At 54.9% G+C, this 27520-nt stretch overlaps 1 protein-coding gene across 4 annotated transcripts in view; it reads left to right on the top strand.

Moving 5' to 3' along the window:
* Window positions 1-8981: 8981 nt before the first annotated feature.
* The window catches only part of TRAF3 (TNF receptor associated factor 3), a 91739-nt gene continuing 73200 nt past the window's right edge, over window positions 8982-27520 (top strand). For 2 of the 4 annotated variants that reach the window (XM_055130576.1, XM_055130572.1), the window contains exon 1: window positions 8982-9211. The gene's annotated coding sequence lies outside the window, so the exon portion shown is untranslated. The other 2 variants (XM_055130575.1, XM_055130574.1) reach the window with 2 other exon arrangements.

Below are 27520 nucleotides of genomic sequence, written 5' to 3'. Positions count from 1 at the left end.
GCTGGGTGCAGCTGGTGGCATTCCGTGAGCCTAGCCTGGCATGACTTAGGGGGGCCTTGCACGTACTTCTGCCGACTAAGGGGGCCTTAGTCTCTCCTCTCCGGCTGTTTGGGGTTCGCTTCGGCTTGTTCCCGTGTCTCGGGGTCCTCAGGCCGTAAGAGAATGGTGGGGGCCAGAAGAGGCACACGGCTCCGCCCAGGAAGCTGGGAGCAGGAGGAGGGGGAGGGGGCAGTTGGGAGGGCAGGTGGGGGACTGATGGGCATGGGTGGGGCAAGGGGACTGGTGGGGAGGTGGTGGTGTGGGGGAGGGGCGGGAGGGGCACTAGAGGGTGGTAACCACGTTATGGGGAGGGCCGTGGCCCTGGTCACGGTGCTCGGTGTGGACACGCTCTTTAGTTGGGGTGACCGGAGCTGGCACACTCGGCTGTGGGCAGGGCTGGCATGGAAGCAGGGGCTCATCAGGTGAGGCGGGGCTTGCCCACTGAGCAACCCGGCCCTACACCCGTGCTCAGCTTTCCTAAGAAGTGGAGGGGAAACGGCCTCACGGCTCAGAGTGGATGGGGCGTGGGGGCTGACTCCCCTTCATCCTTTGCTCGTCTCTGTGTCACGCAGGAAGGGAGAGGGGCCGAGGACGCCCCCTAAGCATTCTGCCTCCCGGCATCCGTGTCCTCCCTGGGAGTGACCCGGACACAGCAGCGCGGCCCTTGGGTCTGGGGGTGCCCAGGGTGGCAGATGCCCGTCGGAAGGGCAGAATCCCCAGGCCGCAGCCACGGTCCCATGTCGGTTCCTTAGTCGCTGGGGGAAATTCTGAAGTTAGCCTCCCACTCAAAGAGAAACAGCCTGAGGGCAGCGGCCGTTTCCTGTGACAGAGCCTGGGGCGTCGGTGCCTCCACCCCTGCCACAGACAGCCAGATGAGCAGGGACCCGTGAGCCCTGTCCTGCCGTCCCCCCGCCCCCAAAGAGGGACACATGTCAGGGAAGTGGGCCCTGGGCGTCTGCTGCAGCCCCAGCCCCGCCAGTGACGCCCTCGGCCCATGGCCTGCCTCAGCAGCGCACCACGGTGCTTCGAGCACGTGCTAGCTGGATGGAGGAGGCCTCTGTGACCCGCAAGTCCTGCCTCTCTGGGGGAAGTCCTCAGACCGTGTCACCAGGCCCCAGGGGCGAGGAGCTCGGGGACTGACGCCAGAGAGCAGGAGGGGGAGTCACACCCGGGATTCAAACTCTGTTCGCAAACCACTCACGGAAACCTCGTCCCAGACCCTGGTGGGCCGAGGAAGCGGGAGGCCCTGGACCCGGCACTTGTTTGGGTGCCAGTTTGTTTGGGACCACACCCCGCGGTGTCCAGGCCTTCCCTAACCCTGGCTCTGCATCAGGGATCTTCCTGGCGGTGCTCAGGGGACCCTACGGGGAACTGATGTCGAACACCGTCCCCACTGCACCCTCACTCCCGCCCCAGAACCTGAAGCTGTGAATCTGCTCAAAGTTGTTTTGTTTCGTGTGCTTGTTTCTGGGCCTCACTCAGCAGTGCTCAGGGCTACTCCTGGCTCTGCACTCTCACTCTTGGCGGTGACTGGAGGGTCACATGGGATGCGGGGATCGAACCCGTATGACTGCATGCAAGGCAAGTGCCATACTCCCCGCTGGGCTATTGCTCTGGCCCTTGCTCTCAGGTTTTTTGGGTTTTTTTTGGTTTTTTGGTTTTTTTGGGGGGTCACACCCGGCGATGCTCAGGGGCTACTCTTGGCTCTGCACTCAGGAATCACTCCTGGCAGTGCCCGGGGATGCTGGGAACCAAACCCGGGTCGGCCGTATGCAAGGCAAACGCCCTACCTGCTGTGCTATTGCTCCAGCCCCTGCTCTCAGGGTTTTACCCTGGCTGCACAGGACTGAGATCTGGCACTTACAGGACTAATTCAATCCCTTTTGGCCCCCAGATTCGAAACCCCACACCCCAGCTGCCCTGCAGAGGACAGCCGGCCGGATGGCTCCACACCTGCTCACCTGCACCAGCCCCCGCTTGCTCTCGGGGTGTTCAAATGCCCCTGAGTTTGGGGTTACTCCTTTCAGTTGACCTTAGTACCCATCGCTCCCATGCTGGCACTCTGAGTCAGAACTGGGCAGGGGACTCCCTGGGACTCAGACTGGCCCTGGAGGCCATTTGGTTTGGGGCTCAGGCCTCACTCCTGGCGGGGCTCAGGGCGACCGAGAGTGTCGTCCCCGCCGTCCTGGCTGTCCGGCCCCCGGGTCCCCTGGTGTAAGAACCGTACTGGCCAGTGATGAGGATCTGACACAGGCTCCTGGACACCGTCGAAGCAGGTGGCCCAGCCCAGGGGCAGACCCCCGCGTTTAACCCACTCAGGGTCTCTGCGGGCCAGTGCCCGGGAGGGGAACTGGTTGGATGAACTGAAGTGGGGGGGTTGGAAGTAGGCGGGAAAGATTTGGCCTGGGGCTGAAGGACCCTTCACGTATTCTCATGTGTTTCTTCTACTTCGTCAATGAGGGGCTGGCCGGGGCGTCCCCTAGGGGGATGACCCCCGCCTCCCCCATCAGCAGCCTTGGAGAGGCGACGGTCCCTGGTGAGGCCAGTGCTCCCTGCGCAGGACCCCTCGGGGCACGCCAGGCCCCCACTGAGTCTGGGAGCGGCGCCTGCGGACGCGGACCCGCTCGCCCTGCCTCACCCCGAGGGTGCAGCACACCTGAGAGTCAGTGGGTGTGACGGAGACGTGAGCCATCGCCCTCAGGCTCACGCTGCTGGGGTCCCGGCCTTCCCAGCCCCACGTCGGTGCCAGCCCTTCAGAGGGTGGTTCATTCGGCTGTTTTCTCTTCTGTTTTCTTTTTTTTTCCCCAAAAGATGCCCACCACGTCCACACCGCTGAGTCCATGATCGCTGAGGGCCCCAAAGCCGCACTTTGAAAACAGCGTCCCAGGCAGGACGCCTGCCGGCTTTGTGCCCTCAGTGGTGTGCTGAGGACAAGGCACACAGGAGACGCTCCCGGCCCTTGGCACGGGGATGGCACCCCGGAAACTGTACCCAAAGTACTGGGCTCTGTGGCCCCCGAACATCGTAGCAGCTGCAGTTTGGTTTGTCTTCTGGATCCCACCTAGCAGTGCTTGAGGCTTACTCTTGGCTCTGTGCTCAGGGGTCCCTCCTGACCGTGCTCAGGGGACTAGATGAGGTGCCAGGGATAGAACCCTGGTCGCTACGTGCTGCCCGCTGAGCCATCTCTCCAGCCCAGTAGGTAAAACCCCGTAGCTTTTACCTACGCCCACTGATCCGGGACGCCCTCGCTCCTGGCCGGCTGCCCCTTTCCCGGTAAGAACGGCGGCAGCACGTGATGCCCCGAGCGCTTCTCTGGGGCCCCACAGACATCCCCGCTGCCTTCCCCTGCCATCGCGAAGCTCCTTGGGGTCCGGCCAGCAGTCATTTCCGCCCCACCGGAGGGGAAACCAGGCCCCAGGGAGGCAAAGTGCCTCCCCAAGGTAGTCATGAGCTGAGTTCTGCTTTTCTTACCCTCATCTAGAGTTCTCCCGCCCCAGTGGATCCCTCGCAGGCGCCTCTCCCAGGCCTCGGCGTCGCGATGGAGCGTCTGTCGGGGGACGAGCTGGCGCTGCCCTGAGAGAATCTCACTTGTTTCGTCTTTTGTTTGTTTGTTTTGGTGCCACCTCTGGAGGTGCTCAGGGCTTATTCCTGCCCTGTGCTCAGGGATCACTCCTGGCAGGGCTCACATGGGGCGGGGACCAGAGCCCGGTCACCCACGCGAAGGCAGATGCCTTTCCTGCAGGACCATCACTGCAGCCCCAGGATCTGCCTCTTGTGCCTGAGGCATGAAGCCCACGTCAGGGCCCCGGGGAGGGGAATGTGGCAGTCCGAGAGCCCATCCATCCCCCAGCATCTGCCCGGCTGGCTGTGGCCGGAGGAGAAAGCAGAGTGCAGAAGTCTGTTCTGGGCTTGGGTCTCTGCAGTGCCCACACCGTGGGAGCGGCAGGGGAGCTGAGGGGACAGCTGTGTCCAGTGGGGACCTTGCTCAGCGCCGCCTGGCGAACAGCAGTGCAGTGGCCGGTGGCCCTGTGGCCTGAGCCGTGGCCTGGGCTTCCGCCATCCCGCAGCAGCTGGGCCCTGGGCAGGGGTGAGTCATGCCTTCCTTCACTTCACAGACAGGTCACAGCAGTTTTCTGGTGTTTGGTGGCATTTCTCTGGGAGAGAGCCCAGACACGGGGACTCTGAGACAGCAGGGTCCATGTCCCCCGCTGCCGCTCTGTCACATAACACGACCTGACCCTGTTGGTTGCCGTGAGATGAGAAGATCAAACAGAGACTTAGTTTACAGTCTGTGAGCTCCCGTCCCGGCGTTTGCAGAGGGAGCCCCCCGCAGCTCAGCATCCCCTCTCCTTTGATATTTTTTTTCATTTTTTGCTTTTTGGGTCACACTCAGCAATACTCAGGGGTTACTCCTGACTCTGCACTCAGGAATTACTCTTAGCAGAGCTTGGTGGACCATATGGGATGCCGGGGATTGAACCCAGGTCAGCTGTGTGCAAGGCAAACGCCCTCCCCGCTATGCTATCGCTCCAGCGCGCCCTCTCCTTGACTGAATGCAGGTCGTGACCGAATGGGCCCAGGGTGTGGAACGCAGCCCCCAGTGGCACCCGTGGGCAGCAACCGTGAGTTGAGAATGAAAAAAATGCCTTGTGGCAGTTTCAGCACGTAGGAGGATTCTGGCGCCTCTCGAACATTCATCCCGTCAGTCTCGCTCTGAGGCTCAGAATCTCCTTCTCTGGGATGCCGCAGGGGTGAAGTGAGGAGGGCCTGACGGGGTTCCTGGGCACTGCACGTGAGGGCTGAGTGCAGTCTGCCAGACTCGGGGTGGGGAATGGATGGGCTATGAAGAGCCTGCAGGGTTGGGGAGAGACTAGTGACCCCACAAGCCTCGTGCTTGTGGCAGGGGTCTGGGCTGGGCACCCCGGTACCCCCAGGTTGCTGGGTGCTCAGCACAGTCTCTTCCTGCCCTTCGTGACTTCTCCCGGAAATACCTCGTTTTCCTGGCTGAGCTGACATGTTTTTGTTTTGTTTTGCTTTGTTTTGTTTGCTTTTTGGGTCACACCCAGCAATGCACAGGGGTTACTCCTGGCTCTGCACTCAGGAATCACTCCTGGTGCTGCTCAGGGGACCATATGGGATGCTGGGAATCGAACCCGGGTCGGCCGTGTGCAAGGCAAACGCCCTACCCGCTGTGCTATTGCTCCAGCCCCTGAGCTGACATGTTTTAGAAAAGTGGGGCTGGGGAAAGTGGAGGGAGAACGAGCCTGTGGGTGCCTTGCAGCCCCACCACGGCCTCACTCAAACTGGGGTCCCTCAACCCCCCAGTAGCCCACCCAGAGGAGAGGAGATCCTGGCCTCGTGAGGCCTGTTTCCAGCGCTCCTGTCCCTGTCTTATGCCTTCTCGCTCCTTAGGTGCCCCTTGGCTTTTGCGCCGCTGGTCCTGCAGCCAGCACTGGGTACCGGGCCCAGGGGACCGAGGCGCACTCTGCAGGGAGCAGGAGGGGGCTTCTATCCCCCCCGAGCCCCACCATCTTCAGTCGCTTTTTGAGTCTACACCAGTGTTTTCAAATTTCTGGTCACAGCTGCGCGGTGCGCGAGTCCCGCCAGCAGCGTGACAAAGCAGAGAAGAGCAACTGTCGGTCGCGCACACAGGTGCAGCCAGCCTGCCGGGCGGCGCACGCCGCGCCCGGAGCCACAGCTAGGGGCTTGTGGGTCGCCGTGGGTCGAAGGCCCTGTCTCAGTGGGAGACGTGGCCAGCGTGTTTCAGCTCCTTGGCCCGCGGGCCTGAGGGCTTAGCACGAAAGGTTTCTCTTTGTTTTTGTTTTGAGGCACACCGGGCAGTGCTCAGGGCTTCCTCCTGGCTCTGGCCTCAGGAATCTCTCCTGACTTCTCTGAGACCCTATGGGATGACAGGGGGCAAACCCAGGCTGGGCACGTGCCTTGCATGTCGTTCTATCTCCCCGGCCGCCTTCTGTTCCCATAAGGCCTCATTATACTGCTAAGCAAGACCCCTTTCCACACCAGGCGCCCACAGGCTGTAGTAGGACCGTCACGATTAGCTTCCTGGGCTTGTCGGAAGCTTTTTTTAAAATTATCTTTGGGGTCTCACCCGGCGATGCCAGGGGTCACTCCTGGCTCTGCACTCAGGAATCACCCCGGTGGTGCTCAGGGGACCACAAGGGATGCTGGAAATCGAACCCGGGTTAGCCGCGTGTGAGGCAAACACCCTCCCCGCTGTGCTCTCGCTCCAGCCCCAGCTTGTCGGGAGCTTTATCAAGCTTAGGTGTCACCGTCTGTGAGCATGTTTCCCAGAACGCGGCAAACAAAACATGGAATGCTAGAGAAATTCTTGCGAGAAATGTCTGTCCAGAAATGGAGTCTGCTGTATGCTCCATGTTGCCATAGGGAACAAGAGGCTTGCCTTGAAAATGCCAGGGGAGAGCGCTGATTGGCTCTCCTTGCTGCCCGTCACAGCTGCCTGGGCTTATGTCTGCAGAGGACAGAACAGACCCACTCCTTGTTTGGGGCAGGGTGTGTGTGTGTGTGTGCGTGTGTGTGTGTGTGTGTGTGTGTGTGTGCATGCGCGTGTTTGCACACACACGCGCGCGTGCGTTTCCCCCTCCCCCCCAGGCTCCCTTAACCAGGGGTCAACCCTGCTCAGAGCACTGGAAGAGAAAAGGAGGAGGAAGAGGGTAAGAAGCAGCCCCAGCAGCATGGGGCCGAGCCGGGCCGGCCCTTATGTGCCTTTCGAAGGGTTCAGGATATTGCTTTGGTGGGGAGAAATGGAAGTGTAGAAAAATACCTCTGACAGGGCCGAGGCCTGTACCTGCTGCTCATTTTAAAGGAAATGAAAGTATAGTTGGGTCTAGAGTATTTTTGGCAAAGGCTGATTTTGGCAAAGTTTTCAAAAGACCCATTGTAGCGTAGAGGAAAGGGTAGGTGGGAGCGGGCAGGGCCGAGGGAGTCCCGGGCCTTGGCGCCTGGCGGAGGGGAAGTGGTGGGGATCCATCCAGGCCCTCTGTGGGGTCACGGCACGTGTGGCGAGCAGGAGAGGACACAGTGCCCCGCGGTGCAGCCCTGCAGGCGGGAAGGGCTCCCTCCTGCTCTGCTTTCCTGGGGAAGGCTGGCCCGTGAGGACGGCACCCAAAGAGCTGTCGCTTAATAGTCGCCCAAGGGGGCGCCACTGGGCCTGGCTTCAGCTCGGGCTCCAGTTAGCCTGGTCAGACTAGAGGGTTCTGGAACATTCCATGAGAAAAGCCGCCTACTTCCTGTCTGCACCAACGTGAACCCTTGGAGAAAACGGGTGACTTGAGCTGGTTACGTTGTTCTCACTCTGGTCTCTTTCTTTTCCTGCGAAGAGAAAAAGGGAAAGTCCAGCTGTCCCCTCAGGGCCGAGTTATGCACGCGTGGCAAGGGCAGAGCGCCGCACAGGCCAGCACCCTCCTGCCAGGCTGGGGGCATTGCCAGGGGACCCCGGGGAAGTGCTGAGGACTCGGCGGGCTGAGGAGGCTTCTGGAGAAGTGGAAACTTGTGCGCCAGAGGCTCCACAGCCCCAGAAGACCTGAGCTGAGGCAGGGAGGGAGAGCATGGGCAGCAGGCCCTCCGTGGCGCCCGGCCAGGTGTGCACTCGGGAGCTCGCGGCAAACTGGCCACCTGCTTCACACTTCCGGTGCAGGAGGGGCCGGTGGGGCAGAGCAAACTCCAGGGTGCAGCGAGGAAGCGGCACCGGGGCCTGAGTCACCTTCAGTCCTGCTGGGAGAGGGAAGGCGCCTGTGCCTGTGCATAACCGGGAGCATGTCTGTGTGCCGTGTAGGCTGAGTGTGTACCGACAGACGAGTGTGAGACTGTGTTTGTGAGACTGTGCGACCATATGAGAAGTGTGTTTGAGATAGTGTGGTTGTGTACGAGGCCGTGAGACTGAGCATGTGCTGTGAAAAACTAAGCATGGTGTGTGAGACTGAGTGTACGAGACTGTGAGAGGCCGAATGAGTGTGTGACAACACTGATTGTGTTGAAACAATGTGTGACAAGTGTGGTTGTGTGAGAGTGTGTGGCTGTGTTAGACTATGTGACTGCATTCTGGTTTGTGTGACAATGTGTGGCAATTGTGACCGTGTGAGACTGTGTGTGAGACAGCGTGTGGTTAAAGTGTTGTTTGTGAGACCGTGTAACAACAGCGTGGTGTGCGTCAGTGTGTATGACGGGAGAATGAGCAATGTATGTGACAGTGTGGCTGTGTGTGTGAGACTGTATGTGTGATGAAAGTGTAATTATGTGAGACTGTGTGACTGGCTGTGATGGCAGCGTGGTTGTGTGTGAGGCCGTTGACAACATTCTGGTTGCGTGTGATACTGCGTGTGATGAAACTGTGGATGTGTGTGAGACCGGCTGTGTGTGTGTGTGTGTGATTATGTGTCAGTGCGGCTGCTTGTGAGTCTGTGTGACAACAGTGTGGTGCGTGTCAGTGTGCACGGTGCACGTATGAGGCCGTGTGTGTGGAGGCAGTTGTGTGAGACTGTGCGAGCGTGGGGCCGGCGCGGCTGTGTGTGGCCGAGTGACAGGGAGCGGCGGGTGTCCGTGTGCGCGGCCGTGAGGCGCGGTGCGTGGCGATGCGTGTCTGCGGGCGGGAGCGCGGCTGCGGCGGCGTGTGTGCGAGCAGGTGCCGGCTGCGCGCGTGACCGGCGGCGAGCGCGGTGGCGGCGCCCGCGGGGGCGGGGGCGGCGGTGACGCCATCGCCCCTCGGCGGGGCGCGCGGCCCGCGGCTCTCTGCCCCGGGGGGGGGGGCGGGGGGGGCGGCCCCCGCGCGTTGCCAGGGCCGGCGGCGGCGCCGAGGGGGAGGGCCCTAGCAACGGCGCGGGCGCGCGCGGGCGCTGCGGCTCCCACGCGCGGGGGCGGGGCGCGGGCGCGCGCGGCGGCGGGGGCGCGCGCGGCGGCGGGGATTTCCAGCGCGCGAGAGGAAGTGCCGGCAGGAGCGCGGGGGAGCGCGGCGCGGCGCTGCCGCCGCGTGCGCGAGCCGGTGGCGGCCCAGCCGGGACTTTCCAGCCGGCGGCGGCGGCGGCGGCCGCCGGCCCTTCCCCGCCCCCCGCCATGGGGCCGCCCGGGGAGCAGGACGCGGCGGACCGCGGCGGAGGACGCAGCCGGCGGCCCTGAGGCGGGCCTGAGGCGGCCGCGGGTGAGGCGCGGCGGGGCGGGCCGGGGCCGGGGGCGGCGGGCGGGCCGGGCCGGCGGGGCGAGGGGCCGCCTGGGCGCCGCCCGGCCCCGGCCGCGGCCGCCCCAACTCGGGGAAACTTTGTCCTGGAGGCCGGGCTCGGGGCCCGGCGCCGCCGCTTTTCAGGAACCGGCGCCCGGGCCGCGTGCGGGCGTCGGGACCCCCGGCCGGGCCGGAAAAGTTGCGCCTGAGTCATCGGGCCGCCCGCGCCGCCGCGGGTCCGGGTCCGGGCCGGCCGCGCCGCGAAGGTCAGCCCGGGCCTCGCCGGCGCCTCCCGAGCCCGCGCCGGGGCGCGCCGGGGCGGGGACGCGGCCGGGCCCTGCGGGGGGCGCCGCGTGCGCCCGGCGCGCGTGTGTGCGTGTGTGTGTGCGTGTGTGTGTGTGCGTGTGCGTGCGCGCGGGCCCGCGGGTTTCTGAGGAGTCATACAGGCCTCCCGGGGCGCGCCGCGCTCCCTCATTGACATTCACGGCGTGCCGCCCGCCACGCACACCCGGCGCGGCCCGGACCCCCGGCGGCGCGCAGACCCCCGGGCGCGCCGCTGCCAACGCCTGTCGGGATGACCGCGCCGCAGACAGGCCGTCTGCAGAGCCGGGCGCCGCGGTGTCGTTCCCGGTGACAGCAAGTATTCCGCACGGCGCGTGTGTGTGCGTGTGTCCCTACATGTGCATCGCTGTGCGCACGGACGTCTGTCTGCGTGACCCAGAGACCCGGGGCCCCTGCCACCGCAGGAGACTCCCGCAGAGGAGCCGGGGACGGCGGGAGCAGGTGCCGGCGTCCCCCCCGGTGGCCGGGGCTGGAGGGGAGGTGGCCCTCCGCACCCCGGCCCTGTGGGCTGCCACAGCACGGCGGGGAGCTGGCGGGAGGACCCCGCGCCCAGGAGCACCTTCCCGTGCGTTTCCCTGCGAGGGGAGGGGGCAGCCTCCTGGAAGCGGTCCATTCATTTGGAGCCGGTGAGGCGGCCTCGCTCGGCACGCAGGGTGTAGGCATTCCGCCGCAAGCAGGCAAGGGCAGCGCCAGTTGTTGGGATCCGCAGAGTAAACCCGCTCCTGCTGCCGCCTTCCCCGGCCCCTCGGCCCCCGTTTGGGCTGTGGCTCTGTGATCGTGTCTGCTGTAAGCCCTCTTGATTTTTCACCGTGCCAGCTGGAAGGACCTTGCAGGGTATTGTCAGGACAGTATGCTAATGAGCTGAAGGAGGCGATGACTTATCACTCCCTCAAGTCCCTTTTTTTTTTATGATGTTGAAGCCGTTCTTCTGTCACGGTGGTGTTGCAAGTCTGGGCTAGATCAGGCAACAAAGGAAATTGCATTAAATGTGCCCATCTCTATTTACTTGTCTTCCTATAGCAAGTCGGTCCAGACAGTGCTCTAAGTGGTGGACTCACATCACAGTGCTCAGCTTGGGCTTGGCAGAGGAGACCTCCTGGGACCCAGACCCTGCCATGTGTTGAGACTGCAGGACTCTAACACACTGGCTCTTGGGAAGTTCATAGAGGAAGGAGAATGATGAGGTGGCCCCTACCCACACTCCCTGGGGTGGGGGTAAGAAATGACAGCACGTGGACCTCAGCGCCGAAGAAGAGCGAGTAAGGAAGGAGGGGGGCAGAGGGCTCGGAAGGGGACCAGGGAGAGGGGGCCTTGGCCTGGACGTGGAGATGGAGCCACTGAGTGGAGACAGGCCAGTGGCCGCAGCAGGAGGGCAGGGGAGAGGGCGGCCTGCACCCAGTAGTCTGGCCCAGGGCCACTCAGAGCGAGGGAAACGGGAAGAGAAAAGGAGAAACAGGAGAAGGTCCGTGTGTGTCAGCGCTCTAGGCTGGCACTGACGGGCAGAGCCTCAGTGCCAGGCGGTCCACGCTGCCCTGTGCAGACCCCTGGGACCTGGCTTGCCGAGCTGTGCCTCCTTGTGACACCTTGGGTTCATCCACAAGGTGTCTTGCTTTCTGCCAAGTCGAAGTCAGGTTGGCATCTCCAGATTTTGCATTCCTCAGGACAAGCGGATCATTAGCTGAGACTTGGGAGTCTTTTTCTCATTTAATTTAATGTTCAATTAATGTGCCTCGCATTCCCATAACATTCTAGTTAGAGTGTTAGGAGGGGTGGGACCCGCACCTGCGTTTCAGGGCGTCATCTGCAGAAGTCTGGGCCTTCTTGCTCCCCCCCTGCATGTGGGGGGCACATGTCTGCAACCCACATGTTTGACACAGCACAAGATGGAGCTTGTGGGCCCTTGAGAGTTCTCCTGCTCCTGGCCCTCAGCTCAGACCCAGAGACATCCTCACCCCCGGCCTGTTAGACAAGGCCTGAATTAGTGATTGTGTGAAGGTTGGTCTTCAGGGCCTGGAGTGATAATATAACGGGCAGAACGCTTGTCTTGTACGCGGTGAACCCCAATTCGACCCCCAGCATCCCATATGATCTCCTGACACTGCCTAATTCCTGAGTATAGAGCCAGGAATAAGCCCAGGACATTGCCAGGTGTGGCCTAGAACCACGAGAAACAAAACAACAACAACCAAAAGCAAAATGTCGGTCTTCAGCCTGTCTCTGCCTTCAGCAGTTAGGCCAGGGCTGTAGAGTGGTGCTTTCCGGCCCTTCTGTGTTCTGTGTCTGGCTGAGGGAAGCCTGGATGTGACTCCAGAGTTCAGAAAAGGGAGAATCCTGGCACCTAGGAAGCGGCATCAGCGCCACTCTCTGGGAGGCGGGGCCGGCGTCTCCTGTGCCTGCTCAGTTGGTAAGGCAGGGCCCAGCAGTCTCCTCTCTCCTCATCCCCACGTGCTCCCTATTGACTTGCACTGTATTTTTGTTTGGTTTTGGGCCTAATGATGCTCAGCGCTTACTCCTGGCTTTGATCTCAGGGGTCACTCCTGGAGGGGCGTGGGGACTATGTGGGTGCTGGGCACCAACCATTTGCAAAACAAGGGCACTACAGCGCTATCTCTCTGGCCCCCCTATGAATTCATGTATATATTTATGTATATGTAGTTTGTTTTCGTTTGTTTAATGGAGGTTATTTGATCACGTCAGGATGGCTGGCCTGCTGTATGGGATTTCTGGTTTCCTTCCCCGTGTAAACAACAGACTCTGTGGCCGGACCTGAGAGCATGGATTGAAGTGGAGAGAAGCTCGGTTGGCGATTGGGGTGGAGGTGACACTGCAGCTGAGGTTTTGGAGACGGACCTTGCATTCGGGTGCAGGCCCAGAGCCTCGCCAGTGTTTGCCTGCAGCCTGTCTGCTCCTGGGCCCGTGGCTTGCCCACCTGTGACTCTCCACAGTGGGGTGCTCTGTGCTGGCTCCTCCGTGGCACGTCTGAGCGTCTCTGTGCTTCACTCGTTTTGCGGGGCTTTGCATGAGGGAAGCCTCTTTTGGATAGTCTGTCTTGGATGCTGTTTTTCTTTTTTGGTCACACCTGGCGATGCACAGGGGTTACTCCTGGCTTTGCACTCAGGAATTACTTCTGGCGGTGATCAGGAGACCATATGGGATGCTGGGAATCGAACCTGGGTTGGCCACATGCAAGGCAAATGCCCTACCTGCTGTGCTCTCGCTCCAGCCCCTGGCTTGGATGCTTTTAATGAGTTTTGAACAACAGAGAGATTAGTTCCCTGAGCTCTTCCATGCTGGGAAATGCCCAGAAGTCACATCTTATTCTAGAAATTAAATTCTGTCCTTTCGGATGAATACAGCCCCATGTCAGAAGCATTGTTACAGAGTAAATTAAGTGTTCCTGTTGCCCAGGGCTCTGCTGTGGGAGCAGGGGCACAGCTGGCTGTGGAGCAGGGCTCAGTCCTCGGGGGACCCATGCCATCCGTTCCCGTGAGACCCACAGGCCTGGCATTGTGCGCAGCCGAGGTCTGATTTTCAGAGCCCGACACACACTTGATTATCCGCCGCGCCCCACATGCATCTGTCAGTGCGTTTGGTTCTGTAAAGACACAGCCCGGGCTTCTCTCGGAGCCCACAAGCGCTCTGGGCATCCGCCTTTAATTGATGGCCGCCTCCACGCCGACCATCAGCCGGGGGTGACAGCTCTCCTCTGAGGGGCTCATGGCCCCACACATGCCCCTTGCTGATTGCTGGACAGACAGACACTGAGGGTGGTGCTCACAGTCCACAGGTGTCCGCACCGCGGGGCAGACCTCCCAGATGAGACGAGGGCCGCTGTGCTGGTAGGCCTCTGGTTGGAGGGGGCTGTCCGACAGGACTGGCCTAGGGGAGGGGCGTCCTGCATTTTCTTTGTATAGGCCTGCCCCGGGGAAGCTGCTTGACTGAGAACACAGTGTGGAGTAGTTGAGGACTGTGCTCAGTGCAGTTTTCGAGAACTTTCTCAGGAGCTGCGCTGGCCCCAGCCTGGAGTCAGCTGGGATGTGTGTGATCCCAGTCAGCAGGGACCAGGGCCTGATGCAGGGTGGGGTGCTGTGGAGTGCGGATGGGTGTTCCGGGGAAGATGAGCACAAGCAAGCTAGCAGAAGGGCGGCCAGGTGGCATGGCGAGTGTTGGAGGCGGAGATGATGCCAGCCCTGCAGTGGAGGTGAGAGTTGCGCCCATTTTACAGATGAGGAATGTGAAGGCACGGGCTCACTGGACTCGTTTGTAGTTCCTCACTGCTCTGTGGTTGGTTGAAGCATAACTGCCTTCCAGTTCTGGATTTTGTGCATGTTGTAGACTGTTTAGTTTTGCTTTCGTATTCTAGTCTCGGTTTGCACACTACTGTGCCCTGTGAAGAAGTGGAGTGTTTTTCCTGCATGTGTTTCTAGCGGGGAATCTTTCCTTGCCCCACCGTCATTTGGCCTGTAACAGCCTATCTTCCCAGCCAGTTCTCCCTCTCTCCTGGTGATCCGGTTTCTCATGGGGCTGGTACTGTTCGATTCTCAGGTGCTCTGTCCCCTGTGGCTCAGATGGCGCCCGCTGTGTGCAGAGCAGCAGTACCCACTGATGTGTTTTTTGTCCCCTTTCTTGCTCTTAATTTACATGCAAACCGGTAGTTGAGTAATAATGATAGTATTTAGTCATGTATAGGGCTTTACAAACAGTGTACCTGGTAGTAGTAAGTCCCACAGGCCCGGCCACTTTGTTGAAAGCATAATGGTTACTGGCTAGTTGCATCCATTATTTGTCCTGAACTGAATTTGCTGGCTGTTGTTGCTGTTGTTGTGGGGGGCACACCCAGCAGTGTCTAGGGGTTACTCCTGGCTTTGTGCTCAGGGAGCACTCCAGATGGGCTGGGGCACCATATGGATGCTGGGGATTGAACCTGAGGACTGTGTGCCAGACAAACACCTACCCACTGTGCAGTTGCTCCGCCCCCCGGCTTGAAAACTAGCTATCGATGCTCTTGGGAATATAAGGTACAGGCCTTGAAGGTGTCTAAATCCCTGCAGCAGGGGGAAGCCAAGGTGGCCAGTTGGGCAACAATAATTATGTGATTCTGTGCTAGAACAGTGGAAAGTCTTGACTGGAGGGCCAGAAAGGTGAGTGAGGGGTGCTGGTGCCTGGGCTTGTTCCTAGCCACCACCTTCTCCAAGAAGGGCTGGGATCAAGGGCATGGCCGGGCCCGAGCACACTCTTTGGTTCCTGGCGTAATGGGGACAGATTGGTCCGTTTGGGAACACGCTGGCCCTTGGCAGTGGAGGCACTGCTGTTCCTGGAGCCTGCCTTGCCTCTAGGGCCAGTGCCCTGCGGGCCCCTGGGGTGGGCGCTAGTCTAGATGGTGAGCTCAGGGTAGGCCTACTCACTGTCACCGCAGCGGGACCACAGAAAGGAGGGGGTAGGAAGGGGCTTTGAAGTCAGGCCTGATTTGAGGTGGTATAAGGTGGGCTGAAGGGAATGGGGTGCACCTGGCTTACCCCAAGAGGTGCGCGCTCTCCTGTCCTGTGTTCCAGCACCACGTGTGAGGTGCTAGCGAGGGACAGACGCGCTGTGCCAGCACATAGCTGCACACGTAGGACAGCAGTTGGGGGCCAGACAGCCCCTCTGCTGTGAGTCGTCACTGCACTAACAAGGAAAGGATAAAGAGAAATCAAGGGAATCTTCTAGAAGACAAAGAGAAAAATGTGATTAAAATGTTTGTAAACTAAGAATGGGCAGATGGTGCAGAGGCTGTCAGCAGCAGCCGCCCTGAAGGAGCTGGGCTCCTGGCCTCACGCCATTGTACTGGTACAGGCTCCTGAGAGGCCAGGGGTGGAACTGATGCTGACCGCCAATCTGATGAATGCATGGGAGGGCTTGTAAAGTGTGTGAGGAACATCTGAGGAGAACGAGCCTCAACAGCCCCTCTATCTCTGTGATACCAGCCAGGTGTTTGATTTCATTGTTGAGCTGGCTTTAGACCTCAGCTGCCTTGTTTCCCAGACACACCAGCCTTACAACAAAGACTGGATTAAGGAGAAGATCTACATGCCCAGCCACCAGGAAGTGATTGAGTTGGAAGCATTAGGGGCTGGGGTGGGCTTGGAGTACAGGTATGTACAGTAAACAGCAATGGATGTTTTCGTATTCTAGGACTTTTATTTGGTGCGCTCTTGCCAGGTTGAATATACTGAATGAAATATGAGGATCTTGTTCAATCTGAAAATCCTTGTTCCCTCCCCACTTTCTGGTTTTGGGTTAGGGTTAAGGTTAGGGTTTTGGGCCCCCACCTGGTGATGCTTGAGGTTACTCCTGGCTCTGCACTCAGGAGTCACTCCTAGCAGTGCTTGGGGGGACCCTGTGGGAGGCTGGGGATCGAACCAGGGTCGGCCGCATGCGCATTACCCTTTGTACTGTCTTTCCAGTCCCCCAGCCCCCCCTTTTTTCCCACTTAAACATTTTTACTATGTTACCAAAAAAGCCATATATTTGCCCAAGAAGGAATGTCTACACTGGGATAACCCCATTGGTTTAGAAAAGCTTATATTACCTGTTCTTCAATTTCTATTTCAGTACATGAATTTCTTTCATTATTTATTAGGATGATACTGAATTTTCTCTCTTCACATGTCCCCTCTTTGAAGAGGTCAGACAGCCCGCAGCCACACTTCCATGTCTCTGTGTCTGTCCGTTGACCGGAGTTCACTGCCCCCTCCCCGTCCTTCTGTTGCTGGTGATGGCGCAGACACTCAGCAGTGTGTGCTGGGGGCTGAACACCTTTAGCGATTCTGCTTGTGTACCCCGTGCTTGTGCTCGCTGGGGCTGCACTCCCCGCTGCAGTGCTCGTGTGTCCATTGTGCTGCTCACATGTGGTGTTACTGGACGTTGTTTGTGTGCTGAGGAAAGCAGACAGAGGGTCAGGCACCGACAGGAGAGGTGCTGGCAATGGGATGGCGTCTCTGAGCCCTTCACAGACCCAGTTGCTTTCAAAATTTATAGCAGTTGACAGCTGGGGACACAGAACGGCAGGTAAGGCGCTTGCCTTGGCCATGGCTGACCCCAGTTTGAGCCCTGGCACCTCATGTGGTCCCCTGCGCATGGACAGGAAGAGCTCCTGAGTACCACTAGGCTTGGCCCCAAGATGCAAAAGATGAGAAAGATAAAATCTGTAGTAGAGGAGCTGGGGAGAGTTCACAGAGCCAGGAGGCATGTCAGATGACAGCCCCATGTGTGGTGGTACTTGAACTGTCTGGGCCCCCTAGAGCAGCACCAAGCATCGAAGTATCTGGTCCATGGGCTGAATGTCACTGCGAGTCTCCAGACACTGGTTGGGAGCCCCCCAAGCCCCCAGAAATTCTTCCCAGAGTGCTTTTGTCTGGGACCTTAACCCACATACTGGAAGTGCCATTGGGCCCAGTGCGTGAATGGATCTGAGAATTCTCAGTGAGCCTTGTTTTTGTCACTGAGACAAAGTTCACATAAGGTCAGCTCAGTTGTCATTAGGTTTTGCATGAAGTGCTGTGGCCTCCAGGCCCCCAGCTTAGTGACCACACCTCAGGCGCTCTGCTACCAGCCCCGCTCCCTGTCTGCACACATTTTTCTGTTTGAGGCCTAGAATGGGACGCTAGAAATATATCACCTTTGTGTCATTCACTTAGCTTCCGGCTTTGCCACGTACTAGCGGATATCAGTATTTTGTTCACTTTTCTGGTGGAATATTCTGTATTGTGACTTGTTGATTCATTTGTCCACTGATAGACTTTGGGAATAATGTGCATAAGTGTGTCTTCATTTGTCTTGGGCACTTGAGTACCTGGGATGGAACTGCTGGGTCTTAGGGCAATTCTGTGTTCCACTTACTTCACCGGTACTGTTGCAGTTCCCGTACATCTTCACCAACATTTATTCATATTTGCTTAGGGCTTGGCCCATACCTGGAGATAGTCAGGGCTTACCTGGCTTTGCACTTAGGGATCATCCCTGCAGGACCTGGGGGAACATACTGGGTGCCCGGGATTGAGCCCAGGTCAGCTTTGTGCAGGACAAGCACTTACTATATGTCTGGCCCCCTATTTGTATTTTTATATTTATTAAGTATATAAATCACTGTATCACTGTATAACTGTCACCCCCTTTGTTCGTCGATTTACTCGAGCGGGCACCAGTAATGTCTCTATTCTTCTCAGCCCTGAGATTTTAGCAGCCTCTCTTTACTCGTCTTTCCCAACGGTTGGAGGCTCTTTCAGGGTCAGGGGAATGAGACCTATCGTTACTGTTTTTGGCATATCGAATACGCCACGGGTAGCTTGCCAGGCTCTGCCTGTGCAGACAGAATACTCTCGGTAGCTTGCTGGGCTCTCTGAGAGGTGTGTGTGTGTATATATATGTGTATATATCTATATACACACACATATATATATATTATATATATATTACTCTATGATTTGTTGCCTGCTGTCTGAACTCCATCAAATATGGCGTGGTAATTATGGAAAATGGGTAGGAAGTGTCTTATAATGTGTCACACAGCGCAAAGTGGCCGCGCGGTCTGGAAAGCGGCCTGGAGCATGGCGGCGGTTGGGTAGTGGAGGTCGGCTGCTGGGGCTAGGGCCTTTGGGGTGGGGAGGGTTCTCACCTGCCCCCCTCTGGGGTGCCCCGAGTGAAAACAGCCTGGTGTGGAGTCCAAGTATATAAATATAAAATATTTTTATACTATATAGTATAAATCACTGTCATACCGTTGTTCGTCGATTTACTCGAGCGGGCACCAGTAACTCTCTGTTACACTCAGCCCTGAGATGTTAGCAGCCTCTCCTTACTCGTCTTTCCCAGCAATTGGAGGCTCTTTCAGGGTCAGGGGAATGAGACCTATCGTTACTGTTTTTGGCATATCAAATACGCCACAGGTAGCTTGCCAGGCTCTGCCTGTGTGGGCAGGATACTCTCGGTAGCTTGCTGGGCTCTCTGAGAGGTATGTATATATCTGTTACTGTATTTGGGATATAAATACACCACGGGGAGCTTGCCAGGCTCTCCCGAGTGGGCAATAGACTCTTGGTAGCTTGTCAGGTTTTTCAAGAGGGAGAGCTAGGCTATTAGATGTCGCGTGGCTGCATTGCACATCGTGGGGAGGGAGCAGCCTTGGAGATCTCAGCCCCGGGTCCCGCACAACCTGGGTTCCTCCGCCGGCTCCTCCATGCATGAGGCTCGTCTGAACGTGTGGAGAGTGGCCCTGAGCATGGCCGTGGCTGGGTTCCAGAGGTCCTCAACTGTCGAGGCTCTGCTCGGGGTAGGAAGGGAAACTCAACTCACCCCCTCCGAGGGGCCCCGGCAAAGACAGCCAGGCGCAGGGCAAGAGACTATGTTGCTCTCTTCCAGGAGTTTGGTTTTATATCTCTGGATGTTGGCTGTTGATGGGATTACACAGCGCCGGGGCCAGTCTCTGGGTGTGACCGCCTAGCTACTGGAAAATGGGGGATCTGGGTGGAAGAGGCCCAGTCGCTATCGGAGCAGCCTTGGAGATCTCGGCCCCGGGTCCCGCACACCTGGGTTCCTCCTCTGGCTCCCCATGCATGAGGCTCGTCTGAATGTGTGGAGAGTGGCCCTGAGCACTTTTATATAATATAAATATATATTATATTTTATATAATACAGCAGAGCCTGGCAAGCTACCCGTGGTGTGTTCGATATGCCAAAAACAGTAACAAGTTTCACAATGGAGACGTTACTGGTGCTCACTTGAGCAAATCCATGAACAACAGGATGACAGTGCTACAATGCTACATTAACTATATAATCACTGTATCACTGTATCACTGTCATCCCATTGTTCATTGGTTTGCTTGAGCAGTAGCCAGTAGCGTCTTCATTTGTCCCTGTCATGTGCTAGTGTAGCCCATGGCATCTGCTCGCTCCAGGAACACAAAGAGCATGTTGTTGTTACTGTTTCTGGCATGTCAAATACGTCACAGGTAGCTTGCCATGCTCTGCCTTGCGGGTGGAATATCCTCGGTAGCTTGCCAGGCTCTCCAAGAGGGACGGAGGGAGAATACAAGCAAGTGTGTTAAAACCAAACACATGTGTGCTGCTTTAGGTACGTCAGTAGGGTATATACACATATATAACGTATATGGGGTGCTTTTGAGTCAGACCTGGTAGTTCCCCAAGAGCTCTTGCTTCAGGCTTGCTCCTGGGGTGTTCGGGGCACCTTGGGTCCTGGAGAGTCAGACCAGGGTCAGCCACATGCGAGACAAATGCTTAAACCCCTGTTCTAACTCTCTGGCCCTTAGATTAACTAAGACTCTTCTACCGAATGTAAAGTGGTATCATTATGTTTGTGATATTTATTTCCTTGGTGACTGGTAATACTAGGAATCTTTTCATTGTGTATCTCTTTTGGGACCATGTCTATTCAGGCTCTTTGCCTATGTTTTAATTGGATTGTTTGTCTTTGTTGTTGAGTTGCAAGAGTTCTCTATTTATTTTGGTAATAAGTTCATATCAGATGGATGACTTAAGTATTTTTTTCCATTCTGTAGGTATTTTATTCCTTTCAGTTTTGTTTTGGGGCCATACTGGCGATGCCCAGGGGTTACTCCTGGCTCTCACTCAGAAATTACTCCTAGTGGTGCTCAGGAGACCATAGGGATATCAGAGATAGAGCTGTGTCTGTTGCCTGCCAACAAGGCAAGTGCCCTACCCTCTGTACTATCTCTCTAGCACCATTTTCCTATTCTTGATAATATCCTTTGTTGCTCAGAAGTTACTTATTTTTTTTGGGGGGGTGTTGGCCCACCCCCAGTGGTACTCAGGGCTTACTCCTGGCTCTGTGCTCAGGGATCACTCTTGGTGGTTGTTTGGGTGTGAACTGTGGCTGGCTGTGTGCAAGGCAAGAGCCTTAGTCTCTCTGGCCCCAAAGTTTAAAATTTGTTGAAGTCTCTATAGCTAATTGTTCTACTGTTGTTTTTATTCTATTTATTTGCTTATTTGCTTTTTGGTCACACCTGGCAGAGCATAGGGGTTACTCCTGGCTCTGCACTCAGGAATTACTCCTGGCGGTGCTCAGGGGACCATATGGAATGCTGGGAATCGAACCCGGGTCGTCCCAGTGCAAGGCAAACTCCCTACTTGCTGTACTATCGCTCCAGTCCCAGTTTTTCTACTGTTGTTTTTATTTTTATTTATTTATTTATTTATTTTTGGTTTTTGGGTTACACCCGGCGATGCACAGGGGTTACTCCTGGCTCTTCACTCAGGAATTACCCCTGGGTGCTCAGGGGACCATATGGGATGCTGGGATTAGAATCCGGGTCGGCCGCATGCAAGGCAAACGCCCTCCCCGCTGTGCTATTGCTCCAGCCCCTCTACTGTTGTTTTTAAATCTAAAGACACATTGCTGAATCTGAGATCATGAAGTTGTGCCTCTATGTGGTTTCATAATTTGAGTTTGTTATTTATTGGGGTGAATTTGGGTGGCATCTGGTGGTGGTGCTCAGGGCATACTCTTGGTTCTGTGCTAAGTGTCATTCATGGCAGTGCGTGGGGGACCATACGTGGTGCAAGTGCATTATCCCTGTACTTTCTTCCATCCCTGTACTTTGTCGTTTTAGACGTTGGTCCTTTCTGAATGAGTTTTCACATTTGGGATCTTCTTTGCTTATTTTGCATAGAGTTACCAGCTGTTCCAGCACCATTCATAAAAGCCTCTTTGGCATCCCTGTTGGAAATAAATTGGCCCAAAACATTTGAATATTTTTGTTTGTGTTTTTGGTGATGCTCCTGGCACTGCTCAGGGTTTTCTCTTGGTGCTGTGCTCAGGGATCACTCTGATGGTGCTCAGGAACCATATGTCGTGAGGGGAATGAACTCAATGTGCAAGGCAAATGCCTCACTTACCTGCTGTACTGTTGCTCCATTTTTTAAAAATTTAATTTCATTTTTATAAAGTAGTTCACGATATTTGATTACACTGAATATTCGAACACCAATCTCACCACTATTACACCTTCCCACCACCATATTTTGGATGTTTCCATCCCAAACCCCAACCCCCGCTCCAAAGCAGAACCGCAATAATTTATTTTGTATTGTTTGTTATGAATAAATGCTGAAAATGCTCCAAAAAGCTTTCCTTAGGGGAGGGTGTGTGAAGACTATTGTATTTCATCCAGGGACCATTAAATCCTTCTATAAGAGATTACTAATACGTTGTTAAATTAAACCCCATCTAATGTGATGCGCTACTCTTGGAATGAGTGGTGTGAGGTATGAAGCAGCCATGTGGTCCAGGATCCTGGCTGCAGGGCTGGGCCCCTTAGGGCAGGGAGGGGCCCCGAATGAAATAGCCTGGCTTGGGGTCCTGAGCATGGCTAGCGTGTGTCGTTTTATGCTTTCTTTCGAGAGGGAAGGGCTGTCGCTCATTTCTTTCTTGACTATTATTACTCTGTTTTATTGGGGCAAGTAAAACATTTTTGGTTGCTATAACTTGTAGACATATAGCTATAGCTCCCTGCCCCGAGCAGAGCCTTGACAGTTGAGGACCTCTGGAACCCAGCCACAGCCGTGCTCAGGGCCACTCTCCACACATTCGGACGAGCCTCACGCATGGGGGAGCCAGAGGAGGAACCCAGGTGTGCAGGACCCGGGGCCAAGATCTTCAAGGCTGCTCCGATAGTGACTGGGCCTCTTTCCCAGATCCCCCATTTTCCAGTAGCTAGGCGGTCACACCCAGAGACTGGCCCCAGCGCCATGTAATCCCATCAACGGCCAACATTCAGAGACTATAAAACCAAGCTCCCGGAAGAGAGCGACAGTCTCTTGCCCCTGCGTCTGGCTGTCTTTGCCGGGGCCCCTTGAAGCGGGGGGGGGGGGGGGGGTTGAGATTCCCTCCCTGCTCTGACCAGAGCACTGGTAGCTGAAGACCTCCGGAACCCAGCCACAGCCGTGCTCAAGGCCCTTCTCCACATCTAATAGCCTAGTTCTCCCTCTTGGAGAACCTGACAAGCTACTAAGAGTGTATTGCTCACACGGAAGAGCCTGGCAAGCACCCCGTGGCATATTTATATCCCAAATACAGTAACAGATATATACATACCTCTCAGAGAACCCGGCAAGCTACCGAGAGTATCCCGCCCGAACGGCAGAGCCTGGCAAGCTACCCTGGGCATATTCGATATGCCAAAAACAGTAACGATAGGTCTCATTCCCCTGACCCTGAAAGAAACTCCAATCGCTGGGAAAGACGAGTAAGGAGAGGCTGCTAACATCTCAGGGCTGAGTGTAATAGAGACGTTACTGGTGCCTGCTCGAGTAAATCGACGAACAATGGGGGTGACGGTGAGACAGTGATAGCTTGTACACAGTTTGAATATAGGAAGTTCGTGAAGTTGAGTCACCCACCTAGTTTTGCATTTCAGTGTTGCTCTTTGGAATCTCTTGTGGCTCCATCTTAATTGTAGTTAGTTTTACTCTTCCGCAAAGAAGGCCTTTGCACTTTTGGTCGGCTTTGCTTGGAATTTGCTTTAGGGAGTGCTGTTTTCCAACCCAGACCTGTGATGCCTTTCTCTTGATTCGCATCTTGAGTTCTGTCTGCTAGAATCTGTAGTTTCAGTGAACAAGAGTTTCACCTCCTTGGCTATGTTTAAGTACTTATTTTCCCCTTCTCTTCTCTGTTGTCTCTGCAGTGATCAGAGGTAAACATGGTTGTGTTGCTTACACACTTTGTTGTGCTTGCTGGGGTCACACACTTTAATTGTGGTGTCACACACCCTTGGTTGCAGTGTATGAGAGACTACCCACTTTATTATTTTATTATTTTTAAAATGATTTAATTTATTTTTTAATTAGTGCGTCACTGTGAGGGTACAGTTACAGATTTACACATTTTCGTGCTTGTGTTTCCCTCATACAATGTTCGAGAGCCCATCCCTCCACCAGTGTCCATTCTCCACCACCAATGAACCCAGTATCCCTCCCAACCCCCAGTCTTATCCCTCCACCCTACCCTGCCTTTGTGGAAGGGCATTCCAATTTGTTTTTTCTCTCTCTCCTTTTGGGTGTTGTGGTTTGCAATAGGGGTATTGAGTAGCCATCATGTTCAGTCTCTAGTCTACTTTCAGCATGCATCTCCCTTCCCGCGCAGGATCTCCAATCACATTTTACTTGGATCTCCAATCACATTTTACTTGGTGTTCCCTTCTCTATCTGGGATGCCTTTCCCTCAGCATGTGAGGCCAGCTTCCAAGCCATGGAGCCAATCTCCTGGTATTATATACTACTGTTCTTGGGTGTTAGTCTCCTACTCTGTTATTTTGTATTCCACAGATGAGTGCAATCTCTCTATGTCTGTCCCTCTCTTTCTGGCTCATTTCACTTAGCATTCAACTTTCCATGTTGATCCACTTATATGCAAAGTTCATGACTTCATCTTTTCTAACAGCTGCATAGTATTCCATTGTATAGATGTACCAAAGTTTCTTTAACCAGTCATCTGTTCTCGGACACTCGGGTTTTTTCCAGATTCTGGCTATTGTAAACAGTGCCTCGATGAACATATAAGTGCAGATGTCATTTTGACTATACTTTTTTGTTTCTCCAGGATATATTCCCAGAGTGGTATTGCTGGATCAAATGGAAGCTCAATTTCTAATTTTTTGAGAAACATCCATATTGTTTTCCAAAGGGGCTGGACCAGTCGGCATTCCCACCAGCAGTGTAGAAGGGTCCCTTTCTCCCCACATCCTCTCCAACAGCGGTTGCTTTTGTTCTTTTGGATGTGTGCCATTCTCTGTGGTGTGAGGTGGTATCTCATGGTTGTTTTGATCTGCATCTCCCTGATGATTAGTGATGCAGAGCATTTTTTCATGTACCTTTTAGCCATTCGTATCTCTTCCTTGGAAAAGTTTCTGTTCATTTCTTCAGCCCATTTTCTGATGGGCTTGGATGTTTTCTTCTTGTAGAGTTTAACCAGTTCTTTATATACCCTTGATATCAACCCTTTATCGGATGGGTATTGGGTGAATATCCTTTCCCATTCTGTAGATTGCCTTTGTTTTCTGGTCACTGTGTCTTTTGCGGTGCAGAAGCTTCTTAGTTTAATGTAGTCCCAATTGTTTATCTGTTTCGACTTGGTTGATCAGTTCTGTATCATCTTTGAAGATACCTTTAGCTTCAGTATCGTGGAGGGTTTTGCCGACCTTATCTTCGATGTACCTTATGGATTGTGGTCTGATGTAAAGGTCTTTAATCCATTTTGATCTGATTTTTGTGCAGGGTGTCAGATCGAGGTCTAAGCCCATTCTTTTGCATATGGTTGTCCAGTTGTGCCAGCACCATTTGTTAAAGAGGCTTTCCTTGCTCCACTTTATATTTCTTGCCCCCTTATCAAAGATTAGATGATCATACATTTGGGGTTGTGTGTAGGGATATTCCACTTTGTTCCATTGGTCTGCGGCTCTGCCTTTGTTCCAGTACCATGCTGTTTTGATTGTTACTGCTTTGTAGTAAAGTTTAAGGTTGGGGAGGGTGATGCCTCCCATAATCTTTTTCCCAAGAATTGTTTTAGCTATCCATGGGCGTTTATTGTTCCATATGAATTTCAGGATTGCTGGATCTATTTCTTTGAAGAATGTCATGGGTATCCTTATGGGGAGACTGCCCACTTTAAAGAAATGTTTGAAACTTATTTAAACACTGTGATTTAATACAGTTGTTTCAGACAGTGTTCCAACACGAGTCTCCCCACCAGTGTGACCTTCCCAAAACCAATGTCCTCAGTTTCACACCCACCACCCCACCTGCCCCCTTAGCAGGCACAGAAGAATTTACTTTATATTGCTTGTTACAACAAAATGGCAAATGGAATTATGCAAAAATAGCCCAGTAAGAGAAAATTTGTTAAAATTGTTTTGTCTCACAATGTTGTTCTAATATCTCGGAGGGTTTACTGAGCCGGTTGTGGCTAGTTGAGTCTTCGATGTTACTGTTTTTGCTCGTTGAGCTTAGTGAGCTTCTATTTTTTTTTTCTTTTTGGGTCACACCCGGCGATGCACAGGGCTTACTCCTGGCTCATGCACTCAGAAATAACTCCTGGCGGTGCTCGGGGGACCATATAGGATGCTGGGAATCGAACCCGGGTCAGTCACGTGCAAGGCAAACGCCCTCCCCGCTGTGCTATCACTCCAGCCCTTAGTGAGCTTCTATGAAACGTTCCTGTTTAATTTCCTATGCTCCTACTTAACTGTCAGAACTGTGAACTTGAGCAGCTGTGTGCTCCAGGAGCTGTGGGGCTGGGATGATTCAGTGGTTCCGCGTCTCTTCGGTTAGTCATGGAGCTGTGAGGCTGCGCCGTGTGTATGCAGGAGGATGACAGGTGTGGGTGGGGCGCCGGGCCTTTTGGCAGGGCAGGGACTCGTCCACCCCCACCCCAAGAAGCCTGCTGAGTTCTCAGCCCCGAGCCCTGTCTACCTGGGACAGTTTCACAGCTAGGGAGACCGCCCACTTTGTTGTGGAACCAGGGCTCAAAGACAGTTGCGCATTCTGAGCCCTCGCGGCTGCTCCTTGCTTTAAGTTAGTCCTAGATAGTTTACTAGCTTACATGACACCATAAATGGAATTGCTCCTTTGGTTTCCCTTGGGATCAGGGAGAGAGGGTGGGTGTGCTGGGAAATAACCTTGAGCTTGATAGTTGCTCCTGGCCATGCTTGGGGATCTTGGGGCTTCTGAAGGCAAAACAAAGTCTCGTCCCTTACTCAGCCTCTTCCCTTTGTCTTCTTTCACACTGTTCATTGCTGCTAAAATAAAATAATACAACTCATTTCATGTAATCAAAATAGGTGACTTTCTGAATTTGATGATAGCTTTCCTGTGTGTTTGTGTGTATTCTGTGGACTATTTTATGCTTAGAAATGGTTTATCTTCTACTTCTCAGTCTGATACCTGGTATTTCTTTTTCTCCACCTCTCTGGCTCAAATATTTACTACAGTGGTGACTGGATAGTGGAAGCAGCTATTTCTATCATCAACAATTTCAGTGTCTGACCATTGATTATAAAGTTAGGTGTGGGTTGTCCACTTCCAATAAATGCCCCTTTATTATATTAAGGAAATTACCTTCATTTCTTAGTTTGCTATGTATTTCAGGAAAGGCTGTTGAATTTTGTCAAATGCTTCTTGTGGATTCATTTTTTTTTCTTTTTTTATCTTTTATTTGGGTCAAAGGATGAGGCTCACTGGTTACTCCTGGCTCTGCACTCAGGAATTACTCCTGGCATTGCTTGGAGAACCATAATGGATACCCGGGATCAAGCCCACGTCGGCTACGTGCAGAGCAAACGCCCTACGCGCTGCACTGTCATTCCGGCCCCCTGTGCATCTGCTGCACGCCTTATGATACTGTTATTTTAGTTCTGGGGCCACACCCAGTGTCCTCCAGTGTACTCCTGGCTGGGCTCGGGGACCGCAGGAGGTATGGGAGATTGATCGTGGTTGGCTGTGTGCAAGGCAAGGTTGTTCTTTGGCTCTGGCCCTAAAAGTACCACTTTTTTTTTTTCTTTTTGGGTCACGCCCAGCAATGCTCAGGGGTTACTCCGGGCTCTGCCCTCAGGAATTACTTCTGGTGGTACTCAGAGAACCATATGGGATGCCAGGGATCGAACTTGGGTGGGCTGTGTGCAAGGCAAACGTACTATTGCTCCAGCCTCTGAAATAGTACTTTCAAAGATGAGAAATACATTGGGTGGAGAGATAGTACAGTGTATAGGGGGCTTGCCTTGGGCCTGGCCAACCCAGGTTCGATTCCCGGTACCTATATGGTTCCCTGAGCCCTGACAGGAATAAGCCCTGAGTGCAGACAGGAGTAAGCCCTGAGCATAGCTGGCTGTAGCCAAAAACTCCAAAGTAAATAAATAAAAATAAAGGTGAGAAATATAGTAT

Source organism: Sorex araneus, chromosome 3, assembly GCF_027595985.1.
Source record: "Sorex araneus isolate mSorAra2 chromosome 3, mSorAra2.pri, whole genome shotgun sequence".
Classification (NCBI taxonomy): Eukaryota; Metazoa; Chordata; class Mammalia; order Eulipotyphla; family Soricidae; genus Sorex; species Sorex araneus.
The sequence above is the reverse complement of the archived record's forward strand: the minus strand, read 5'-3'. Positions and strand labels throughout refer to the sequence as shown.